Consider the following 27,247-nt stretch of genomic DNA (forward strand, 5'->3'; position numbering starts at 1 on the left):
TTAAACTTTGGTTTTAACACTTTATGTTGAAAGGGTGTTACGCACCGCGTCAACTGTCTACATCAGGGGTTCCCAACCTTTTTGTACTCAAGAGCACATTCTAAAATATCGCTAGGGTGGCGGGCACCACCTATTTTTAATCGACAAACTCCTTCCATAACTTCTCATTTTCCCATAATTTATTTTCTTATATTCATAATTTATTAATAAATAATAAACAAAAATGTTTCAAAATAATAAAACTATTATTCAAATTGCATACACACAGAGAAATGTATTTACAAAACGTAAACAAAGTAAACAAAAAACACAAATACAAAGAAAACATTTTATAAAAAAATATCAATATGTCAATGTGATCTTTGGCATTGCATGTCATTGGCCAGTGCCTAATAATTAGGAGAGTATGACGATAATCCTGTTAGCAAACAATCATAAAGATGCTCATCGGTGAGTCGAGATCTATATCTTGATTTTATTAAGTTCATGTTTGAAAACAATGATTCGCATACATATGTCGAACCGAAAAATGATTCAATATTATATGCCGCTTTTTTCAAAAATGGGAACTTTTCTCTGTCCACTGTATTCCAAAAGTCCTCTGATATTAAGGATTTAAGCAAAATATCATTCTTAAGCTCCAAAATTTCTCACTCTAGTTCTTCTGTCTTACCTTGAACAAAATCTGCAATACATGCGGCCATTTCTCAAATTGCAAAAATCTCTCTTCAAATTGTTTTTTTAACACTTGAAGATGCTTAATAAATAATGACCCGTTTAATTCATTGTTACCTAGCATGAAAAGGCTAGCATGAAAATTCTGTCTGTCGAATAGTGGCGGGCACATACGAATCGGGTTGAATACGGTTGGGAACCCCTGGTCTACATATTAGTACGTCGAATAGTTTTCAATTTTTCACGAGAAGCATTGTTTTCATATTTTTATAATGCTGATTTTAATACAAAGATGTAAGAAATATAGTATTTGAAAAAACTATAGTACACAGTACATCTATCGTTTTGAATCCTTCAGTTATAATATCTTTGGCTTAAAATTATAGTATATAATTTACTATTATACATTTTCGCGGAATCATTCGGTTGGCAACACATATATCAATCGGTAATGGAGCTACGTGCAGTGCAATTGATAGCACTTTCTTCAAGAAAAACGGTCATCTTGAAACCGGTTTGACGCAGGCAATGCGCAGGCTACGCATGCACTGCGATACTTTCATCTAACGAACGAAAAAATGCCAGAATGGACTAATGATCTTTTCGTATTTTATTGAATATTCTGTAAATTGAAACACAAACATCGGCGATCAATGATTGCTTGGTAAATAAATTTATGATTCCTAAAATAAAATAAATCCATAAGACCTAGGTGTAATACAATAATTAATTATTTAGACAATGCTATTTCGGTATATTAAGAGATTTAAATCCCAACTAAACACGTGTGCACGTGATCTTACTATTTTTGAATGAAACATACTTCGCTATCGAATGCCTCTGTGTTCTGGGCGAGGATTGCAGTACAGTTCACTGAATAAAGATTGGGAGACTCCACAGGCTAGGTCATATGCACAGTATGGACGACAATGAACCGACATGTCCGACTAATCCAATAGGTGAATAGAGCATAGAAGAAGCATGGCAAAATTCGATGGCAAAACGAAGCCAAACTTTAATACGGATTGGTGGAGGAATAATATCACGCAATGAATAGTGTAGAACCACCATAAAGTATAATAATATATGTAGTCATAATAATAAAAGTCAGTTCGAGTATTTGTTGTTACAATATATAATAATTAAATAATAAAGTGATGTGGCTCGCGGACCGTAGTTTAATGCGTCTGAACAGAAACGACCTTGCGAATAAATCGTTTGATACAATTATCTAACCTAACCCGACCGTTTATTTCGTCACCGCAAATTAAACGCAATCATCTGGATGAGATGACACCGATGCAGTTATGTAGATGCAGTGTTTTAGCTTGATACCAATATCCATATACAGGTCAATGTTGGCAGGCACTTGCCGCTGTGATACGCAGAGCCCGTAGGGTCTCGTTTATTATCAAAGTACATTTAATGTACCTAAATGTCACCTGCAGAGTGGCGTTAACTCTGTTTACAGATACTATGATAATAATATGCAGTGTTTGTTTTATTAATGCATGTAAAAGAGTAAAGTACCTAGCAGGTACAATAATATTATATCATTGTGAATTTAGTAGATATAAATAAGATTACACTGATATTTAAAGATGGCATCAGAAGTCAGGACTTTGAAGTATGATAAAGAAAATCAAAGTTGTGTAAAAATATTATAATATTAATTATTGATTTGTTATCAATATTGGAACTGGGTATGTATTTTGCAAGCGTTTCACGACGTGTGAATGCAGGATTAGAGGAATGTGCAAGACCGTGGGAATGGTCTGACAAGTTTGGCATAATTTCATTACAAAAAGTAACAAATTTGTCATATTTTTATTGGACACAGAATCGAATATTAAATTTAGCCATTATAACGTATAAAACTGTGCTATTGTATGAATAAATACGAACGTCGAAGTGCGACAAAACATCGGTGGCGAAGGGTGAATGTAGGCTGTTAATATCCGCCATAAATAGACAGCCTACATCCACCCTTCGCCACTGGTAATCAGTGTACCTACTTAAGTAGTTAATACCAATTAAATAGATTATAAAAAATGATAGTAGTAAGTCGATAGATTCAAATAGAAACAGCTCACTGTCTCGCTATCAGTTAAATACATATAAGTATATATTTTTCCCTATTACTAAAACACAATATAAAAAATAAGATTTACCCGGTTTGCGGTCGATATATCTAATCAGGATAAGCTGATAAGACGTAAACGTTCGATTAGCCGATACAAATTTTATTATTAGAAAAAAACTACATATCATTTGAGTACTTACTCAAATAAATAAAAAGACTTCCAACCAATTTTTGAATTCAGAATGCAATAAATAAATAAATGTAACATTATGCAAAGTTTAAATATCTATACTGAATACTCCCGAACGCCCTGAGTGATTTCTCTATTGACGGTATTTTTTCGAGGTTTTCAGCCATCGTCACTTGAAGAAGGTAAAACAAGCTGATACATGAACCGAATCCATGGCCCCCTCATCTAGTAGTTAGCCTCCTAAATTTTGCATACTTATAGACAATATTGCAATCATTTATAATGCAAGCAGGTAAAGTTTATTACAGGTAATTAATTTGTATACTAATGTAACATAACGCTTCTTTGGGCAATGTATAACAATTAATTGGGCTCAATTTCACCACACACATACCGAATAACAATAGAAATTGCACGCGTATTAAAATTTTACACGTTTTTTACGCAACAAAACACAAATGACGACAAAAAAGTGGCACAAAAAAAAATAATATCATCGTATGGAAGCGTCCAGTAATGTGCGGAAAGGGACACCAATGTTGCCTTATCTAAAGCCCAAGTAAATCAAAGCGACGTGGTTAACCATGGTTAACCATAGTTAACCATCCCTAACACTGCAACAATGCAACATACCAATAGGAACCACTCATGGGGGGTTATAGTAAATAGTAAACTGACAAAAAAATCACCATGATACAAAATTCAATATCAAAACTATTTTTTAAATCAGTTATGTTAAATAACTGACTTTCGAATGCCTGAATTCTTCGAATGAATGCAGTATTTTTTTATATATATAACATGAATGACATTTTAAAAATACAGTCAACTGAAAATGTGAAACGTCATATTATCAGATCGTTGGAGCTCGGAGCAGGATCACGGAGCAATGTGGTTTTACCCGGAGCAGGAGCACCGAAGATTTGTACTGCTCCACTGCTCCGGATGCTTTTTTTTTATTAACATTAAATTTTCGATCGAAAATCCAATGAAAATATTATATTTGACACTTTGCAACACTTTAATTATTTGAAATACGGAAACACTGCCGAGTGATAAATAATTCACTTTTTTTTTACACTTGTCTTAGGAAGTATTAGGTCCCGGAGCGGAACAACTCAAAAAAGAGTCCGCTCCAACCCTCTGCATATTATTAAGATTGATATTCCACATGTAAAAATATTATTTATAATTATTTCAATATGTTTTCTTGTCCCTATCATAAATGCAGTTTTATGCAAACGTAGCAGGGAGTCACAGTTTAGTAATTGGTTATTATAAAAAGTGGTCGCGACTAGAAAAAGGTTGGAAGCCCGTGCTTTCGGGCGACATCATACAATAAAGAAAATTATGCACTTGCATTATATTTATGTATAACTGAATTTCGTATTACCAGGCAAAATTTGATAGGACATTACAACTCAAATTTGATACATTTTAATAAGGCATTCTAATTGATATGTTACAAGACGAATTATTGATTAATGATTATGCATGGAAAAAAGACAGAACATGTGCATGTACCAGCGTATGTTACCTATAATATAATATCGAATTGTGTTACAGGTAGCTTTAAAACATTTGACAGTCAATACGGTAAACTATGTCATAGGACGATTATTCATTATTTATTTTTTATCTACAGGCAGAATATATCCTTGCAAGGTCGTCGTGCATATTCTGTTCCAAATACACAATGTAATCTAACGTGTCTCACAATTTAAATTAACCTGCGCCCGGTAAGTATGGCGCAGGTGCCGTAAATTTAATAGCTCCGCTGTTCATACATTGGGTTCCTTGTACGGTTAGACAATTAAATTGCTGATTAATCTGCCGTCAACATTTTTCTTTTATATTAAAAAAAATACAAGCAATAAATAAGTCAGCTGTGGCCTTAACTCGACGGTGTGTTGCCAATTTTATCAGTATCAATTTCACGTGAGAAATAATAAATTATCCACCAATCGTAACGATCATATCATAGCTAATAATATAATATCGATCGCTTAGCTATTATGAACTATTTATATTTGAATTACAAGAAACAGAAACACTGTGGTGAAAACAATGACATAGAATCACAGTCAGCTTGGTGTGTATAATGGCCCTGTCTTCCTCATATTGGCAATGTTATTTTTTTGTGTATTCCTGTCCACTCTCCCGAAACCGAGAGATTAAAACAATTTTGAATTTTATCAACAAATAATGGTTGCACAATTCATCAGGTCCTGATTGCAAGTGAAGTTTTATATATTATAATCGGCGGAATGCGATATAAATATAGCCCAACATAGTCAATGTCTTGAGGGCTCGAAGACTCCAATGGACCGGTCAAGTCAAGATTATGAGGGAACCCCTGTTGGCACACAGGCCCAGTGTCGCACCTGGGAGAGATGGACGGATAACGTCAAGAGTGATGCAGGAGGGCTGAGTGTAACTGACTGGAGAGAGAGAGCTCGGGATATAGATTCATGAAGAACGGTTGTGCAATCGACCATAGACTGAACGGTCTGTCTGAGAAAAAGTGTGCACAATTTTGTCGTATCGCCTAAAATATACCAAAACTGTTATGGTTTGGTTTAGGCAGGGTTTAATTGATTTTTAAAAACTAACCAACACCATCTGTACATTGTAGCCTTGTTTCAATGAAAACAAATACGTGCGACTGACAAAAATTAATGTGCACTATTTATGGCGGATCTTAACAGCCTACCTCCACCCTTCGCTACCGGGTAGTTGTCATCATTATTATTAATGTGTACATATCGCCTGATCCCTTAAGAAGGTATACGGAGGTTCAATTATATTATAATCAAATATGCAGACAACCGGACGAAGTATGTATTTATAGTAATAGGTCCCCATAACAAACGAACTGTCTTAATAGCTTCCCGTTGAACATCTCGAAAGGAAAACAATGGCAGACGACACGATCGATTTGGATGGACGCAGATACGTTTCGCCGCGGCCATATTCGACGGGCAACCTAAAGCGGGTCCTCCTTCCTGCCTTTTAGACTTCTAGTTTTCACTTTCCACGTCGTGCGGGCGGCGGGGTCGTGGCTGCCTCGGAGCGAACACGACTCGCGAAAGATACCGATCGACGAATCAAAATCGAAACATGTACAAACCGACAGTCGACCCAAAACATAATAAGTACATGCAGAGCATTCTAATCGGAATGAATCTCCAATAAAATGCCAAAAGAGAGGCCCTCGCCAAGATGAATCGATTTAGCATATTTCTAATTATATTTATTGATTAATAACAACAGAGCGTTGGAGCGGAGCTCGCAGCAGGAGCACGGAGCAGTGGAGCAATAGGGTTTTACCCGGAGCACCGAAAATTTGTAGTGCTCCACTGCTCCGGATGTTTTTTTTATTATTAAATTTTCGCCCTAAAATCCAATGAAAATTCTGACATCCAATGACACTTTGCAACACTGGAATTATTTGAAATACAGCAACACTGCCGGAAAATGCAAATAATGAAATTTGCTGTCGGAATTTTGTTTAATAGAATTAATAATGAAAATGACGACTACTTAATTTTTTTTAACAATTGTACCTATACATATAAATCCTTTTCACCCGGAGCGGAGCAGACCCTGGAGCGGAGCTGGAGCAAGTATTAGGTCCCGGAGCGGAGCAACTCAAAAAAGGGTCCGCTCCAACCCTCTGATTAATAATATCACCAATTTAATATATGATAAATTACAAGATAAAAAGAACTTTTTATATACCTACCACGTTTTTAAAATTTCTGTTGAATCATATAAACTTCACAATTCTATGTATTAATAAATACTTTTTTTGTACTTGATAGAAATACTGAATAAATATAGAATACTGAAATGTCATTTTGACATTTCATATTGATTTCCATAGTAACGCACGTATATATTAATAATTTAGTTGATAGGACCCCCTTAGCAACCAATAATAGTGTTTTACTTTTTACGATTTTTTTTCGAAATAACTTTCCATACAAAACAGAATTCTGAAAATGAATTCAATTCTGCTTTAAGATGGCTAAAAGTATTAAAAGAATGCATTGTCCGATGTTCTGATATATTCTAAAAGTTTCAAATGTCTATCTAGTCGGAAAGTTAGTTAAAAATCGATTGCAAGAATTGTATTGGACAAACAAGAAAAAAATTGTACTGGACAAACAAGAATACGAGCTAATAAAAACGTGGTAAAATAGAAAACAATGGAGGAAAAGGATTAGTTGACTAGCATACTTGCATTGTATATTTTTGTTTCTTAAAAATCTATCTACAAAATAATTCACTACCAATTATCACAATTGTATAATATTTATCTAATTTGTCAGTCAACAAAAAACAAAATAAAATCTGCTATTGGCTGAGAAAAAAAAGAATGTGCATCCCGTGTTTGGAGATCTATCGATTGGATAATAATTAATACCCACTATCGTCCTTCGAAATGAATCATGCTCAGGACTATCTGGTCTGCCAGGAGTACAAACAAATTCATACTTGAAGTGCACAGTCTTGCAACCATCTGTCTGAGACGGACAGGAATGCGACAGGATATTCGTTGGTATTGGCAATCCGCCAGAAACAACTGACTAATTCACTAAATCGACATAATATAATAATATATTTCATTATATTATATCTATGTCTCAGATCAAATATTTTACATTGTAAAAGACGTGGAGATTTTTGAGGAAAGAGTTTTTTCAAACAACTTACTGAACTTATTTATTATCTTTATGGATAAATGTACACATGATAATATTTAAGTAGGATTATTGATGAAAAAAATTGTGGATACACCTGTCTATATAAATAATAAATAACTGAAGTAGGCTGTTTCAAAAAACTCTTCTGCAAAACATTTCAAATGTGAGTTAGAATAGCTCTGCATTCAGCTGACGTATCGGTTTAAAAATTGTACCCACCACAGTGACATAAATGAATGTAAAACTGTACTATGATATACAGTAGTTTTAAACCGTCCGAATCTACAATAAAAAACGCAGCACAGAACATAAACATCTAACATTTTACAGTCAAAATTCTCTACACACAAAACCAGTCTGTGGCCAGATTTCCCGGTACGTCTTGACATAAACGTCTACCTGTCAGTGGATGGATGATCTCGAGACGATGCGTGGCCAAATTGTGGGAACGTAACCAACACCTCGCCGGTGCAAAACCGTTGCGCCGACTCTGCCGGCAAATGAGTCCAAAAACAGAAATATGATTGCACGTATGCGGACGGATTGCATATTGGTATGCCGGGCACGCGTCTCGCGATGAGCCGGAGCCAAGCTGATCTTGAATAAATTGATACGTATTTTCGAGCCGAGCCGGATCGCTTGGATAAATAATACTAGTTTTCGAGTCTTGATAAAATAAGACGACTTCACGAAACAGGTTTACATAACAAAATATTTATTTGTTCCACATATCTGCGGTTTTGGTCAAACATACATTGCAAAACTGACATTCAATTAGAAGATACATAATTCGGAAACACCTTCATGCCAATGTGCATTACCAATAATTATTTAGCCACCTACAGCTACACTATACCGAACTACGACAAAATTAACTAATAGCTATGCAACTGCAGTGTGTTTATCAATTTTCGTTAATATTGGCGACCGGTGTCTATAGTTTAAAATGTTTTAATCAACATAGGTACCAATAACACGTACTTACCTTGATTCTGAGCCGGCCTCAAGATCTCTCCAAATTTCAGTCTTACTATTTTCTATTCAATGAATAATTTATACAAGATTTAGGAAGCGATTCTTAAAACTACTTCAATTGATATTGAAGGAGTTTGAACCTTTAATTTCTCGCCATAAACCGATAACAAGTTATAAAGGGGAGTAGTTGTTATTTGTATGGCCAACCACCCCCGTTATTATTTTATATTCAGACGGTTATTTCTGTATGTGAGGTTCAAGGAAACACGCGTTGGTATTTGTATCGTTTTTATCGAACAGTTTGAAAGTAAAAACTCACCTTTGAATTAGCGAAATGCCAAGCATGTGATTGAATTACCAGAAAGTCTAGGATTATTACGAATTAAGAGCATTCGCACCATGTAATCCCTACAGCGGAGTCAAGTGTCAAGAAGCCCTACAAATGGTCTGTTCTGCTCACCACTTCCAATAACAAGTAAAACTGACGTATAAATAGAACACTGTATTCGTGTGTACACTACATTATAATGTGGATTAAATAATATAAAAAGTAAGTTTCAAATACATAAATTGGGGTGCCCAGTGGACCCAAGTTAATGGATGACGTTAAGTATTGAATAATTATATTGATTTGAATGTTAGAATATTGTGTACTATTATTACATTTGAGTTATTTTCTTTGGCATCTTCAGGCAATACGCGCACTCGCAATGACAAATGCATACGAAACACAGGATACAGTTGATTCTTGATTTTCGATTGAAAGTAATCGACTATTAGAATTATTCTACATACCTAACTATTTTCGACATTATGTAAATGAGGCATTGTCTACAAACTGCATATTATTACCATTCCAAAAAATATATATTAATATTTATTTACTACATTAATACACAGGGCGATCATGGGATAAATTAATATAATGCTAGAGATGAAATTAAATGCATATTAGTCAATAAAGGGTCTTCAGATCCTCAAAAAATATTACAAGCCCACAGTAGACACACTGGAAAAATCTTAAGAGCATACATCAGTGAAACGGCAAATAATTTTCAACAATAGGTGGGACGTAATTTCGCACTCGTTGCCAATCGGTGAGCGATAGTCGAGCTGTGTGCACGTCAATTTGTTTTGTGATGGCGTCGGAGAAATATTTATTCTTAAATCGTGTAAACATGGCTAAAAACGTTACGCATTTATTTACTCGAATGAATATATTATTATTATTACTAATATAACAATAAACATAACAGTAAATGGACGCATGTTGATTTTTTATGACAAATTATGTTTTGTTCATCAGGCGTCGTTTAGGCATGTTCATAAAACAACGTTGAATTTTCATAATATGCCAGTTTTTTAAATGGGAACATTTGCCTTGGCTATAATAATATATTGGTTGATTTTTATCGTCTAAAAAGTAAATCGATCGCTTGTTTACTTTTTTGCTCGGTTACTGACTTCATGTGATATCAAAAATGAAGCACTTTCCGAACTCAAAATAAATTATTCATAATAAAACCTTTTGCCAAGCAAAGGGAAAGGAATTGAACAATTGACAAGTTTTACAAATATCCACAGTGAATCGAAGCTGCCGCATGTATAAAATCAAAAGTTTGCCTTCTCGTAACCCAAGAGAGCTTTCTCCGCGTATCCTTATAAGGAGAGTGGGCGTCGACTGAGCATTCCCGTACGGTCAAGCGACCAAACGAAAGTGACACTACCAATAACACATACAATACAATATTATCCAACATTTAATAAACACGCGCGTGCAGACATTATAATATATGGGGGCGGTCCGAATGCTTCATATTAAACAGAGCGACAAAGACGACTGATAAGTGTCCTTACTAGTGAACGAATATTTACATTTTGTCGACAATGTATGTACAAAACATTTTTATTTAAAATTTCGTCAACACAGTTCTTCATGTCTTGTTTTGTTGTGAGTCTATCGAGTACAAAGATTGAATCTAAATACATAGAAGAATGCCATGCCATGTTTACACACTATGTAGCAAAGGCATCAAAATCACAATAGGCAATTAATTATTTCTTCAGTATGACTGGAATTAAAGTCATGGAACTTCTTAACTATTGGGTATATGTATTCGTCTTTTCGGCGCAAAAAGATTATAAGGGGTCGTCCTTATATGACGTCGTGTCTCATGGGGTGGTGATATTTTATTCACAGTGAATTCGTTTTTAGACAGAGGGGTAAAATATTTTGTTGACGAAGTATACTTAGTATAGCAGTACGTTCCTAACATTAAATTTAACAAACATGTTGGTGGATTTTGGGCATAAAGCCTGATAACTGCTTTTTTGGTCATTTTATGTTGTAGAGTAAAACTTGGGTCACTATAGTATTATCTTCCATTTGGTATCTATAATAAACCGATATTTATATTTTATTTGAAATGCTCAAAACGCTGTGGCAATAAATGATATGTGAACAAACAGCGGTTAGTTTGGTCGAAACATGACCAAAGACCTTATCATAGTTTGATCACTGGTAAGTGACACTATTACAACGTTTTTATTAGCTCGTGTTCTTGTTTGTCCGGTGGTTGTTTGTCCAGTACAAATCTTGCAATCGATTTTTAACTAACTTCCCGACTAGCTAGACATTTGAAACTTTTAGAATATAGGTATCAGAACACGATGCCAACGCATTCTTTTAATACTTTTAGCAATCTTTAAGCAGAATTGAATTCATTTTCAGTTAATTCTGTTTTCTATGGAAAGTTATTTTAGAAAAATCCGTAAAAAGAAAAACACTACTATTGGTTGCTAAGGGGGTGGTCCTAGCAACTAAATTATTAATATATACGTGCGTTACTATGGAAATCAAAATGACATTTCAGTATTCTGTATTTGTTTGTTTGTTTTTTATTTACTTCATATCAAGTACAAGTTTGAGTATATTGAGCATAATGATTCAACAGAAAATTTAAAAACGTTGTATATAAAAAGTTCTTTTTATCTTGTAATTATTTTTCTAATAATTTATTAGTAGAATAATTGACAATCTTGTTTTCTCAATGTTAGACAAAAAAATTAACCTAGATCTATGTGGACAATTCAAAGCTTAAAATTGCTCTCCTGTAAATTCAACATTTTGCAGTTAGCGGGTTATGCCCAAACAAGACCGATGTAATGTGCATTATCTGATATTTTAATAAAATTTAATGATTCAGGAGAACTAATACATAACTTCAGCGATCATTGCGACTGGCCAATACAATATATTATAAATGATACGATATTTGATAAAATAAAAATATCCAACGTTTAAAGGTGTGGGAGGCGACTGTGACTCATACACCAGGCAGGACAGTACTTAATAATTAAGTAGGCACAGATACTGTGCAACAATGCCTAATATCCGTATGCGGGGAGATCAAGAATCCGGTGGCGCTACCAGATGAAAACACGACCGGTAAGCAAAGAGCCTGCGATGTGGTAATGGCATGAAAACTAGACGTCGTTACGGCTACATTACAACGTAAGACTCGAGTCGAGTAAATCCGAAATGTCAATTTTGAATCGCATCGCCAAACACGAGAACTTTGAAACTGGTTCTAAATTTAAATCAAATAGAAGGCGCAACGTATGCCTCAAGCAGGGTAACAACTCTTCTTGAGATTAGAGTATGTCTGGCAAAGAAGGGGTGGACTGATTTTTTTTTGAGGGGGGGGGGGTTCAGGATATTTGAGTATAACTCGCGACCCGGCACCGGGCCACGCTATCAAAATGCCGAGTCGCCACGAAAACCTCGCCTAAAGTCGCGAAGTCATTTCACATGATTGCTTTATATTTTTGTATGAATGAATGATTTTTGTAGTATTTTACCCATATGCGAGTATAAGCGATAGCAATTTTTCCGGTGTATTTCCATGTACCTATATAATTAATATTTTTGTATGTACATATTTCTACTGTTTGATAACATACTATCTATCTCTTTTTTTATGTCATGTTGTGAACGTCTTAAACTTATAATTTGTAATGTCCACAATATGTAAAAAATAAATAAATTGAAATTGAAAATAAATTGAAATTTTGGTCACTAAGAAGTATAAAAATAACAGGCCCACGGGGGGAAATGTTTGGAAAACACTGGTAGGTATGAATTGGCACGGTAAAACTTGCAAAATTGATTCACAAGACAATAGTATTTGAAGTTCGCGGAACAATGTATTATTGCTTTCTTGGCGGCTCTCGTGGTGCAGTGCGTAATGCGCTGACCTTTCATCGCGGAGTTCAGGGTTCGATTCGCGGTGGGGTCAAAATATATTTTAATCTAATAAGTACGTAAATTCCTCAAGCCTGGGAGTTTTACCACTATTATTGGGCTTCACGGCCTGTTGTGGTGTTTAATAAAGAAACAAATAATAAAAAAAATTACACAACTCGTCTACAGGAGAGGAGTATCGATCAAGAAAGCGTCTTAATCGTGCACGAGTAAGAAAAGTATGGAATCTGAAAAACACTGTTCAAATGGGTTCACAGTGTGAACTCTATGTATCAATCTGGGGTACGCTTCGTAAACCCAAAATGCGTCAGTTTTACGAAGGACAGTGAGGATCGGAATGGCTACTTATGGGTGCCACCATAAAAAGAGGATGTCAGAACCTAGTTTAAGATTATTTTTGAAATTGCTCTCTTGTAAAATTTCAAAATGTCCCCAACGCCCTTTGACTTTGACAATGGCGGTTTCTTCAAGAACTGTTTCGGTCGATAAACCGATAAACGGTCGATAATCACAGTCCATTCAAGAGTTTCACGTGACAGCTACATAAAACGCCAAAGAGCGTCGTTTACGTCTTGTCGTCTCTCTTCAGCGTAGCCCAACTCCAGGTCGAAAGGTGTGATACGGTCGTTAGTCTGATTGCTCAGAGAAGAGGCGGACTTATCTGAGCCAGCGCACGATATCCTAAAATTAGCGTCCACTGCGGATGTCTGGCTTCAGACTAGCCGGGAGGGACGTAAGGGGGGGGCGGTTCCGGTGACGTCACGCAATTAGTGCCACGGCATGACACGCGAAACGTCACAAGTGACAAAAAAATCGAGACAATCCGCGACGAGATAATGTATGGAATTATTACCAGTAACGTTATGAAGTAATAATATATAAAATTATACCGGATAGCATTCGAGAATTGACTTGCAAATGGACGCGGCAACTGAAGAATAACAGGGTCGGCATAAACGACCCTAGTCTGCCTCATGCAAATTTAATTATTTCGTAAAACATAAACGATTGAAAAATTAACTCAACCTAAAATGCAATAACAGTGCATACTGCGGCCCTCATAGTCCAGTGCGTAGGGCGCTGACCTTTCATCTGGGGACCTCGAGTTCGAGTCGGTAAGGTCACAATATATTTACTACTACATCTTAGATTACTAAATACATACACTACTGTTCCACTACACACTGTCATGGCATGTTACACAACATGTAGTACCTACGTTCCACTTCTTATTTTAATATTAGTCAGGACCAGTTTCGTCCACTTCAAAAAGACATCGTCAAGTGATGTCAACCAGATTGTGTTTTATTTTATCCAATAATTGATGTAATAATATGTCGATTTATTCATTTGTGACAAATTTAGCCCATCGGTTAATCTTATGTTGTTTTAAATGGAACTAATTGTGTCTGAAGTTATTAGATTTACAAATAGTGTACCACTATTTGTTCACATGAATTAAAAAAATATTTACTTAAGTCAAAAATATCAAATAATTTATTGACTACTACAGAAACATAGGTTTGCCAGGAACAAATACGCAAAACAAATCCTGACTGTAGATAATATTATTTTGTATCTGGCATTGACATTATCATCTGTTGTATTTATTGTATTGTTATTGGTAGGCAATGGTTACGTTTCATCAGAGGGACATTCGACCTTAGACGGACAAAAAAAAGAGACGCTAGTTTTCCTAATAAGGTATAATAATTGGAAAAGCGCGCCCGAGTTACCTACCGGCGACGCAGGCAATGAATCACCAACGCAACAGCTGTTCGGTAATGCCTTAACACGCGGCCTGGGAAAATCGAACCGCTCGAGATGTCAGCGGACTCGTTCGCATGGAAAGGATTTGTAACACGAATATTAAAAAAAACCTTGAATGTCTCACACAGTTGTGTTCTAGCTTCTAAAATAATAAGCACACTGATTGCCGTACATGGAAAGGTCCACACTAGTCCCTTCAAAACGGAATAAGTCCTGAAATCAATTACGAATTAAAAATAAACAACAAATTATAGCAAATTGATTGATTTAAAACTTGATTATTTCCGGCAAAATATCAGATGTGAGGTGGAAAATTCTGATCTATTTTTAAGGGTTCGTACTACGCCTAGAGATAATTCATTACATTTATAGTGACCTAGCACTTAGGTTACTCACGACCCTTTATTAAAAATTTTCTTATTACGATTATACAGTATAAAATAAATAAATAAAAAAGCCTTTTTATTTCATACAAACAAAAGTAAATGATAGTTAATTGACTATATCTAATGAATATATATATAACCTATGAATATATCTATTATGTTTATATATATCTATAATTGTATAATTGCTCCCACGGTGGCCGCGCGGCAAAAGCGTTGGACTATCATGCCGTGGGTCCCAGGTTCGAATCTTGGGTCTGGCAAGTACACATATTGTTTTTCAATATGCGTGTGAGTCAGGGTATGGACCTAATAGGTTGAGCAATTGGCTCACATCCATTTCTCGTAAAAAAAAATCTGTTAATACAAACCTCTACTCTGTGGAGGCCCATATGATTCTATTAGGATCGGACATGGTCGAAAAAAAAAAATTAATAATTGTATTATCTACTTAATATTAATTATTATTTTTTTTATATTTTTGTATAATACATTTATATATTAAGATTTTTTATTTTGTATATAATACTATTAGATAATGTTTATAAACTAACAGTGATATGTAATTAGTTTGTTTGGGTTGTAAGAACCCCTATTCGGGTGAAGGCCTCCTCCAAAGAGTCCCACTGGACTGGGCTATTTGTAGCCAATTTGGGCCCGCTCTCGTTATGATGTCGTCTTGACGATTATACAGTAATAACATTAAATTAAAGAGTGTTCAAATTTATCCATCAATACATCCGCAAGACGTGATGCCAATAATTGTTGACATCTAACTTTCTTCGAAGATTTTCACTGAAGAAGAGATATGCGGTAGGAAATAGTACAACGTGACTTGTTTATCGAGTCAGGGAACTAAATTGTACAACGTTGACATATAGACAGGAACATCTAACTTGGGCATATTATAAAAGACAATTATTATAATATACAAGGAAGTTGCTTTGTCAAGGATAGGACTCGGGAGACTCCTAAAGTAGTGATACCAACCGTACTATATATAATTATAGTATTTGTACTATAATTTAGGCCCGCGTACTATGTACGATATAAAAGTTCGAAAATAATGCAGAAAAGTATTGATCATTCAACGAGTACTATATTTTTTGCCGAAATACTATAATTTTAGAGGCTCTGTACTATAATTCCACTTTGAAAATATTGCAACACTGCTCCTTAGTCAAATTAAATTGCAGATTGATAAAATATAGAGCTGCGATATGCTCAACTGACAATTTTCCGAAACTTGTATAATAAATTTTGTCTTTAATGAAATGTGCACTCAATATCGCGATCTCCCAAACAAAAATTGATAATACCAACGTTTTTCCAACTGTCTAGTCATGTAATCTACAAAAGCATAAGCTGGTAAAATCACCGATTAGTGAAATTGCCAAAAATGCGGAAGATGAGGTCATAATGCATTTTTGCGATATTTGCAATCAACAAAAAAAAAACCGTCGACAGTGCAACAGCAATGACAGCCAACACTTGAGCGACAATAATGTCAGTTTTAAGTATTACGAGTGATTTTAATGGAAACAATGAAAGTCATCATCGCCTGGTGTAACAACAGCATGCCATGCAACATTCATTCAACACACGGAATCGTGAAACTTAGGCGGTGTCGAACAAAACGATTTGGACGGCTGACTTTACTGTTTGGCTTTGGGTAGGCTAGGCACTGTACATTATTTTTGTACACGATGTACTGGCTGGTGGTAAGTATGTATGTAGGTACTTACTGCTAGTGTGACCAATGATTCATTATTGTATGAACATCCGCTGGATGTGGATTTCATAACAACGAACTGTGGGCAACCCGTTCCTACTTATACGCCACGTTATAGGGAATTCGTGTAATAATAAATTCTATGCAAAAACCTTCACTAGCAGAATGAAAAAAACCCATGAAATAAGATTTGTTATAATAATTCTTACATGCAACCAACCAACTGGTTTATTAACGTTTCAATCTCACAACTTCATAATACCTAATTATGAATTTATAACATTGTCAGAAAGAGTTATTAAACATTTAAATGTCAATAAATAAATAACCAACTGTTTCTTATTATTATTTTTTCTTTTTTTTTCTTTATTTGGAAGCAATTGATCTCTTCTCTGAATGGAAGGCTATTCTGCTTTACAATGGTTTACAAAAGTATACATACATTTTTTTAACTACAGGCATAAATAGTTACATTATTAATAATACAGAATTACATTTTTGTTACACTATACACTAGACATTTACGTTACATTTTTGGAGAAATTCGTGTACAATTTTCATAACTGAAATATTTGGTTTTGCCAGGAACGAATTAATCGTAAATGTTTCATATTATATTATCCTGAACTTATGATACTTTATAGTTTATAAGGTGTCGTCCATATATGAGTGGGAGTCTGATACAATTTAATAATATGTGACGAAGGGTATAGGGGGGAGGGGGTGTTATAAAAAATGTGGCGTCACACAAAAATTAACTCATTTTTCCGAGAACATTATACCAAACTATACAATTTTCCACTTATTTTTTTGTTAACGAATGTGGGAAATGGGTAAGTATAATAAAGGTGACAAAATGTGAAGTCAGTTATGGACGTCCACATTGCTTGTATGCATTAGCTAAGAGCCGATTCTGACGGTGAGAGAAAAATACATTCACCACAGCAATAAATCCAAATACACGTTTTGATTATTAAAAATACATTGGGAGACAGCAGTATGTTGCTTGAAAGTTTGATAATAATATAAGGCATAAAGTCCACTAAAGCAGGCTTGCGGGGCGCTCGCGCATTTTCTATGTGAATCATCGAAAATACAACGTAATCAAATACGCCAGCGCACACTGGACTTGACGACGCATTATGCCCGCCTGCCCCATGAGTCACCGTTTTTGGCTTCTCAGCGATACGAATTAACGAAAATACAAGGTAGTCCATTCATTGAACACGGCAAGCAAAATCACGCTCCTGGAAGCGTCGTCGATAGACGGGCGAGAAGCCATTATTTAAGAACAGTGAACTCTTTGTTTAGTTATTGCGTGTCCGATATTAATTACAAGCCCCGAGAAATTTAATAATATTTTTATTGCTTTGTTATGAGAGACGCTGATAATAATAATTATTTTGTGCTCCTTGAGCCCCTTATTACATAGGTGAAGGGTAATGCGCGGGTGGGAGGGGGCCTACTCAGTAGTGAGCGCACCGAACGCTTTTTTGGTGGGCTTTATGCCTAATACTAACGGCCAACGTTTAGTAACTAAATAATCACTGCGTCCATATTATTATAACCAGCCAACAAACCAACGTCCTAACATAATATTAAAAAGACGTAGCATAAAGACAGCATCGTCCAGGTGAATTGGAGTATACGAATATTAATTAATTACACGGCTGGCTTTACACTCGTCAGCCTCTGTGGAGTAAATACGATGACCAAAGTCAAACTACACCGGCGTAGGACATTTTGAATTATTCAACCAAATTTGCAATGCCGATGGCTAATTGAACAAGTGACTTACATCACTCTGAGCTAAAACAAAGAATGACGTTGCCCGCCATACATTCTCTCTCATCATCTGCTAAGAACTGACGACCGAATCCATCAACAGTTCATTTTGATCAAAGCGAGATACAACAGACAACGTTTAAAAATTAATGCTGAACGCGTTATCTATTAAATTGGGTGACTCCGCAATTGTTTTAACCAAGTCTATACAATTAATTAAAGATTCATTTTAGATAGGTATAATTTTTGTATAATTCCATTCTACTTATTTTGCCCGACAGTTGTTTCGATTTCCACCGCATTATCAAGAATATATTAAAAGCAAGCAAGTATAGAGCATAGAGCGATTGAAATCGAGGCAACTTTTAGTATGTAAATTACATTGACTGACAGGGAAAATGACAAATTCACCGGTATGAAAAAATCTAACCATGGCGTGTGACGTGTTATGCACTTCTCGTAATCGGCTTTAATTAAACTATTTTGTAGAATTATTATATGGAAACAATACATCTGCTTACTTAACTTATTACAAGATAGCAAATAAACACAACTGACAAGTGGCAACATGGGTTCCACAGAAAATATCGTTGCAACTACGTAAACGAAATTTTTCAAAGAATAAAAGCAATACAATCAATGAAACTTTCGAGTGACCCTATAATCATTGTAACGGTGGTGTGTACTGTTTATTAAGGTTTAAGTGGGAATCCCAGGTAATGGTTCCAATATTGATCCAATTGTTATTATTACTGTCCAACAAGAAGATTTAGGCATAAGCCGGAAGGCGCTGTCGTCGACTAAATGGGAGGAGCTTGTTGGTTTATAATGGAAGTGCGGTTAAAAAGGGGAGGAGCTTGTTAGTTCACAGTTTTAAGACGTAGCCAAGAAGTTCTTGTCGGACAGTATTATTAATTACTTACCCAAAACTACGATATCTAATAAATTTCAAATTCCGTCACGAAATTAACCAAGTTTGTAATTTAAACCAAAACATGGCGATAGGATTAGTTGAAACGTTAAGTAAATGTATATTTTAGACAAATATGTTTTAGAGTTATAATACCGTTTTGACAAAGGCCCACTATTATAGTCAGGCCGCGACACGAAACTAACTTCGATGGCAATGCTAGAATTGCTCATACTTCGAATGCAATATGGTAAGCTGTTTACAGAAAATGATGTTGCATAATATTGAAAAATAAACGGTAATAAATTGAAAGAAAATAATATGAAATCGAAAATCTTTATTTATTGCCAACAGACAATCAATTACTAGCACTATCATCTTATAACGCAATTTAGTGCCACGGCCTGCATATTAAGTCGGCCTTGGTTTTGGCTGGCTAAAGCTTTTGACATTTTTAATTTTTAGAAAAACTCTAAATTCGAAACTCGATATGGCTTAAAAATTACAACAGAGGTCAGTCGAGTACATTATATTATATTTATTATCCACATACCTAAGTAGATAGCTGACTTGGAACCGAATATCTTCAAACTGGCGAGTGACCAAATCCGCGATACAATAGGTACGCGACCGAGAAACCCGCTGTCGCGTTGGATGGGCGCGAACAAAAGTTTCATTTTTGTTTTGTTCGTACAAAAATACTTTAAAACCCTTCAAAAATATTGCATGTCATGTGATACTGGGCCGCGGAATCTGCAGTGGCGAACGAAATTAGAAGCGCGAAGGGCACATACACACTCGACAGGTCTAAAATGTAACACGACAACCAACATGCGTACATTATTTGGTTCGCGTCGTGCTTTATAAACAAGAGAGATTATTAATTAGTTTTAGTACACTGCTAGTGAAATCGTACAAAATCGTAAAACCAACAATAAATTTATAGGTATTCACAAGTCTTTCATTCAAGCATTAATAATCAGGAGCGGATTGATGAATTTTTTCTAAATAAGAACTCAGATTATATTAAATAAATAAACAAATGTAGTGTTACTAATATAAAAATACTACTAACTAGTTTCCCAGAGAATTTCGTCAAATTACGAAAAATCTCACAGTTCCAACTTCGTACAATACAGTTATACTTATCTATCCATTGTTGACGTTATAACGTCTACGACTCTCATTCAGTGCAAACAGCATAGTAAAAGTTGACTAATTTATAATCGATTTATGCTACGGGCTTATATATGTCTTTAGTTAAATTGTACGTATGTACATAATAATATTAACAATGAAAATTGATAAATATCATTTTCAAACGAACTAATTTAAACTTATTGTCGAATATTGAACGGCTCGGGGAGCGAAAAAATGTAATAAACACGAAGCACCACAAATGATTGCATGTGATTCGTATTCAACAATTTAAAATCACTATAATATCATTTCTCCCAGTGTACCTACCACCAGGTAAACCTCCCCGTTTACTAAGAATTAGTATAGATAGACTCTGATTTACATACACAAATGAATATTAAGTGGATACGTAGGGAACTATTTAAAATATGTACAAGTTTGTTAAAGATCTTGTCACCAGTTGTTTGATGCAGTCTGAAACTAGCAACCAGCAATTCAAATGAAATCGAAAAACGGAAAAAACCACACACCCAACAAAATTAATTATAATCTCGAATGAGAAATTATTAAAAATACAAAATCTAATTATATTCTCGACGACATGCTAGTCAGTCGAATTTGTCAGAATTTAGCAGTAGGTACGTGTATAGTATTGCTAAATATGATGTTCCAACGTTTCGGTTGTAATACTGAACCAAAAAATACCACCGCTAAACCTAATTGCCAATTGGATTGCAAGCTCAATATTTACATAAAAGCCTATAAAAAAATTAATTGCCAATTAAACTAAAACCATATAAGCATTATTTTATTATTGTAAATTGTATGTGAAGATAATTTGTATAAGTACATAATTACAACGATGAGTATTACATACACGTATATAGATAATAGTGTGCATTCAATTTACGCACGATAAAATTTAATCATAGCAAATAAATTATATTATAATGCAACTTGACATATTGTCATTTTATAGCAATAATCATTACAAATTAATATATCTGTGGTAAGTGCTATTAAAGTAGTCATTTAGAGACAGCTTTATGATGTTTTGAAAGCGCTTTCGTTTTGTCAATCCAACTTAATAAAATAATAACATAATGATAATGTGTAGTACCTACATCTTTATTGGAGAATTTCATAAAAAATGTATTTATTCTACTAGAGCAATAGCGACGTGTAGGTACGCATGTGAAATTATGGCAAAGATCATTAGAAATATTAAAGACAAATTGAATATCTTCCTTGGAAACAGTTTTGTTTCTGTTTGCAAGATAATCAAACCACCAGTTTGGACTTCTAAAAAGCTCAGTCGTTATGAAAGCTTTTAGCGGTAGTTATTTTTTATAATGCGAAATCTGCGAACTTACAATGAGGAATTAGAATTGAATCTTATTACAAGTCTTAAAATTGAACTGATCATAGATAGGGAAGGTAGTTACTAAATGTATGCAACATCAGTATGTATTTTAATAACAAAGTTACTTAATTACCTACAACTATAATCCCTATGTAGGGATACTCGTGGATTCGCAATTACGCTTTTTTATATAGCGGATATTAACGATTGGCAAACTGCTGACACATTCTTTATTGGTGGCAAATTCAAAACGCCACAAAGAACTACTAAAATACCAACATTAGAAATTCTATAAAATATTACGATTAATTTCACTGCGACCATTTCATAATTATTCAGTTCATCGGATTGATCAATTAACAGCTGGACAATTTTATTAAGTTGACAAATTTTGACAACGATGGAGCACTCGAAAGCGACCGTGGAAGAAGCATGTATCACAACCGCGGTTCTCGGTTGACCTGCCCTGCCTGAGGTCAGGCAGTGCGTGGCGCCGTTGAGTCACCAGACTTGCTTACCTACATTAACGAAGATAATCCACTAGGGCAGATGACATTCCCTGCATTACGTTGCGACAGGTGTTATGCACTTCGAGCATGTGTAATCATTTCATAGTTAAATAATAATTCTATGTAATATGTACTTGTAATCGAATAAAAGAAATGATTTTAACTAGTATTAGAATCACAACACTGAATGCTGTTTGTTACCTCGGCCATCATTTTAAAAAAATCAGTTGCAAAAATATGCCAATGTGCGAATTCGACCACGATGATATCATCACAATAATGCATACACAGACGGCCTTATATTTCGGTCAAGGACTCTGGTAAAACATTGCAGTCAGTTACTGTTGACTTGTTTCTACGTCAAAAGTGACATGCAATGAGATGTAGAAAGCTTTTTCAGACAATACACCGTGTTGAACAATATGTTATTAATTTTAACACACTCACGAAATGGCAACAGGCAATATTTAAACTGCTGACATTTTTAATTGGATCTATTATGCCGAATCGGATAGCTGAATAGCTGTCTAATTAAAATGTGTGTATTTTATAAGAAACCACATGCTACTAGACGCAATCAAATATCGTTTCATTTCATAGACAATCAATAACAACCGTGATATCCATTGTATCGGCTTAATTAATTGTAAAAAAATTAGATAGATTTGGTATACGCGTGTCCTATCAGTTTAGTTTACCGATTAGATACTATACAGTTATGAGAATTTCAAGATAGATTAGTTCCGACAATGAAATCAGCATCTATCAATAGCGAAAGGTCGAGGTAGGCTGTTACGATCCGCCATAAATAGTTACAACATTAAACTTTGTCAGTCATACATTCTTCTTAATCAAAATAGCAATGGTTATTACTACGTCTTATTGCTGTATCCGTGACATTCCTTGTTAAATGTAAACAAAATCTTTTAAGTACAGTTGTAAAGCGACACCAAACCGTTGCAGTGGACAGGAGCTGACAGAATGTCTGAATTATACATATTTCAACAATTTGAAGGGACATGATTAAAGTTTCTTTTTCACTTGTCTACCGATTATTAATATATTGGATACCTGACGTGTCAAATAGGAAATTTATTTTAATAGCATGTTTCCAAGCACTGCGCTGTATACAACGATTAATACATTACGCTATAATGTATAAATACATTAATATTGTATCACAAGAAATCATATTATACGGTAGATAAATGAAGGTCATATTTAGAAGCTTGTATTTAAAATTCATTAGATTTCAGAACGTACCACAGTATGAAGTATAGTTACAAATGGTATGTAGCTGATCTCTATTATACATGTATAATATAATGTTGAATTGTATACTGCGCATTGGCGGTCGAAATATATTTATTGTAGTTAATTCATAGTTCAAGACTCCAGACCAATATAATTAATACATTATATTATTATGTACGTGGACAAATAATGAACATTGTATAAAAACTGTATACGAATATCTCTATAAGAACATTTCAATGTTCTTAGATAAATATCCATGAGTGGATAGCCGACGAAACCCGTATGATCTTCATTAAATTATATGAATTAGATAAGTAGTGTGTTCATCAAATCAGCGTATTAAGACAATAGGTATGTATTGCAAAAATATGCCTTATAATATTATGTTTAAGGCATTAAAATCAATTTTATCTCTCGATCACCTAATATGGAGTTAAGATAATAATAACAGACATGGCGCCTAGATTTGTGTATTCACTCAACACAATATGTAGGTATCTACAGAACGATCAAGTTAAGTTGTCAAATGAGTGACATTGGTCATTTTACACCGCCATCGGGTAACGAAGTAAATAAAATAAACGACAAGAACCTCTGGGGATTAATTTTTAATCCGACGTTTTCAGAACGGATCACGATCGTCAAAGCGTGGATTCCTCGAGTCACGTATTTCGTGTGCCTACCCTAAAAGATCGTGTCACTACGAACGGCTGTGGAATGCGCAACCAGTAACCGGCGACTAGGCCAGCAAGTAACTGAGAGTCTCAGAAACCAGCAAAGCACTCGGCGGCAGACGGACAACAAAAAGATAGTACATGGTTAGTTGTGTGGAAACGGTATAAAGTTTCAAGTCAGTCCACATCTCGCCGCGGCCTTGGGACCCCATCACACGGAGCGATTACGTCATGGCGAAAAGATCCGCATGCGCTCCGAGGAATTTAGAACCCACTATCTGTGTGGAAATCAATCAATAATTGATGGATCAACAATTAAGTGTTATTGACTGGCGACCGTTGTTCGATTCTATCTGCCAGCCTAAATCGATACAATCAATAGGAACAGAGACAATGTTTATTCGGTAACATTAACAATATAGAAACGTGAAAGACAGTCGCCACGGATAGAAAGTTTGAAGCCGGATTCGATTTATTATTTTATGACGGCCGGGCCATAAAACGCAAGAAACACTGAGTGTCCTCACATATTGAATGCGTGTTTCGTTCACGCAACAAACTTTAATGTGTATCATTTTTTTCTGTAATGATATTAACTGTCAATCATTGGTGGAAATAGATTACATTAATTAAAATAAAACAGAATAGGTATGTAGGACTACTTCCACGTAATTTAACAGGTATTATTGAGTCCTGATTAATATTAAACTAAGTAGAATTAAACCATGTTACGTCCTCCGCCCAGAATGCAAACCAGCTTCCCATTACATTTGTGTTTATTATATCGATCGGCCAGTACCTACGCTAGTATTAATTGTATAAATAATCCGAACAGTTGTGCAATAATTGAACATCCACACGATCAAAATGTTACCCATGTTCCAATAAGCAAGTACTATGTATTGTAAATTGACAATATTATCGTCATAGGACCCTATTACCTCGGTGAATCTCGCTGAAAATAAAATACAGTAAAATAGTATAATAATAATACACTTTGCACTATGGCACAGCTGGTATCTATGGTGTGGCATTTTCAGTCAATTTTGACTGATGATAAAACAATGATAAAATTAATATTGTTACAACGTTGAAAGATGGATATCATTCGTATAGATTATAGAATATAGATCATAGATAATAGAGCGATAATGGATAACGATACATGGTCAAATAATACATAGGTAGCCGAAAAGCCCGAAAAGCCAACGAAGAGATTACAAAAAATATATGATATTGATATCAAGATTATTTTGAATTTAGAACTTTGATATTTTGTTTCAGACTACAAACTTATGTTTCTCAACCGATCAATTTATACCTAGATCCTTCGGTATGAGCACATTTAACGACTGTATACCTACCTAGATCCTAAACTGAAAATTAGAATTAAAATTGAAACATTTTTTCACGTTTATAATGGAGTCCTGCACAAGAATTGATTTTTCTTTGCTGGTTGTTGTAGAATGATTGTAGGACCAATTAGGAGACTATCGATTTTTATAATAATGCTTTACGTTATCTACATTAACAAATAACTATTGCATAACTGCGGTAAATGTTTGCCTACCTATCATGAATTACCTACCTACCGCCGATTAAACGTTGAATCCCTTGAAAAGATAAAAAAAAAAAAAAACACTACTATCTAAGTTGGCATGATTGAGATTACAAAAATCTTGATATCGTAAAGATACTGACTGGTTTTATCAAATTATAAGCCAAATGCTATATGGCACCTACATACATACCTAGTTATCTTTCAAACGATTTAAAAAATTGGGTAATTAAAATTATATTTCAAGCAAGTATCCAAGTATACCTATATTATAGAATATTAATCTATTGATCAAACCATGATAATGACAGTGGTAAACCACATAGCTAAATGATATTTATTACTTAAGTCGACCAATACTACATACTTTTTATCGTATTTACGATGGATGCATCCAATAGGGTACATAATATTATTATTATACCCATGTCAGCACACTTGTATACTTTATTAAACGCTAGATACTTTTAATAAATTAAAAAGCCTGCAAAAAATATCATTCGTTTATGCATGAATAATAGGTACATACTGATTTTGAGCAGTTGATAAGCGATATGGGCTGTATTTTAGATAGGTAAATCATATTAAAATCGTTCCAATAGTATGAACGAATTAAATTCATGGGACGATTCTTATAAAAAAAACAGGATATAATTAATGTCTTGGAATACCTATAAATATATGTTTAAATATTTAAATCGTACCATTCAAATAATATCATGTATTTATGAAATTATTGATAGAAAATCACAACTAATTAATTATACCTATGGTTGATTTTGTAGTTGGATAGTTACACATGACATCTGAGATTTTACGGTATGAAAAAAGTGAACAGACAATCAAGGTAGTGTTCATATAGTTATTTTATTTAAGGTAATTTTGATTAAATTCCTAATAAGGGAAAGCTGACATTCTTTCTCTTTGCACAACAATCATGATAAAAAAACACTAATTCAATTATTTTTCATGGACGTCTACAATCTCCAATAAACGGAATCGATTTTTTTTTTTTTTGTAATTTCATGATAACAGCACGACCACAAACTTTTATCACGTTATGTATTCATACAAAATTAAGAAAAAAAATCAGTGCCGATTGCAAAGGAGATAAAAGAAATAAATAGTATGTTGTTTATGGTACGTTAATTTATTAAAGGATGTTTTAGTTGACAACATTGGTAACTTGGTCGTTCTAAATTTAAAAGATTCAATTTAATCAAAATTAATGGTATGGTAATGTAAGAATGAGGACTGATACAATGTT

The 27,247-nt window shown here is 34.5% G+C and overlaps 1 protein-coding gene across 17 annotated transcripts in view; it reads right to left on the bottom strand.

Annotated features, from left to right (window-relative positions):
- Tm1 (tropomyosin 1) overlaps nucleotides 1–27,247 on the bottom strand; it is a 97,297-nt gene that overhangs the window by 26,620 nt on the left and 43,430 nt on the right. The gene's annotated exons all lie outside the window — the stretch shown is intronic.

The sequence above is a fragment of the Rhyacophila brunnea genome, unplaced genomic scaffold (assembly GCF_057557595.1).
Source record: "Rhyacophila brunnea isolate RB1 unplaced genomic scaffold, BYU_Rbru_1.0 scaffold_19, whole genome shotgun sequence".
NCBI lineage: Eukaryota > Metazoa > Arthropoda > Insecta > Trichoptera > Rhyacophilidae > Rhyacophila > Rhyacophila brunnea.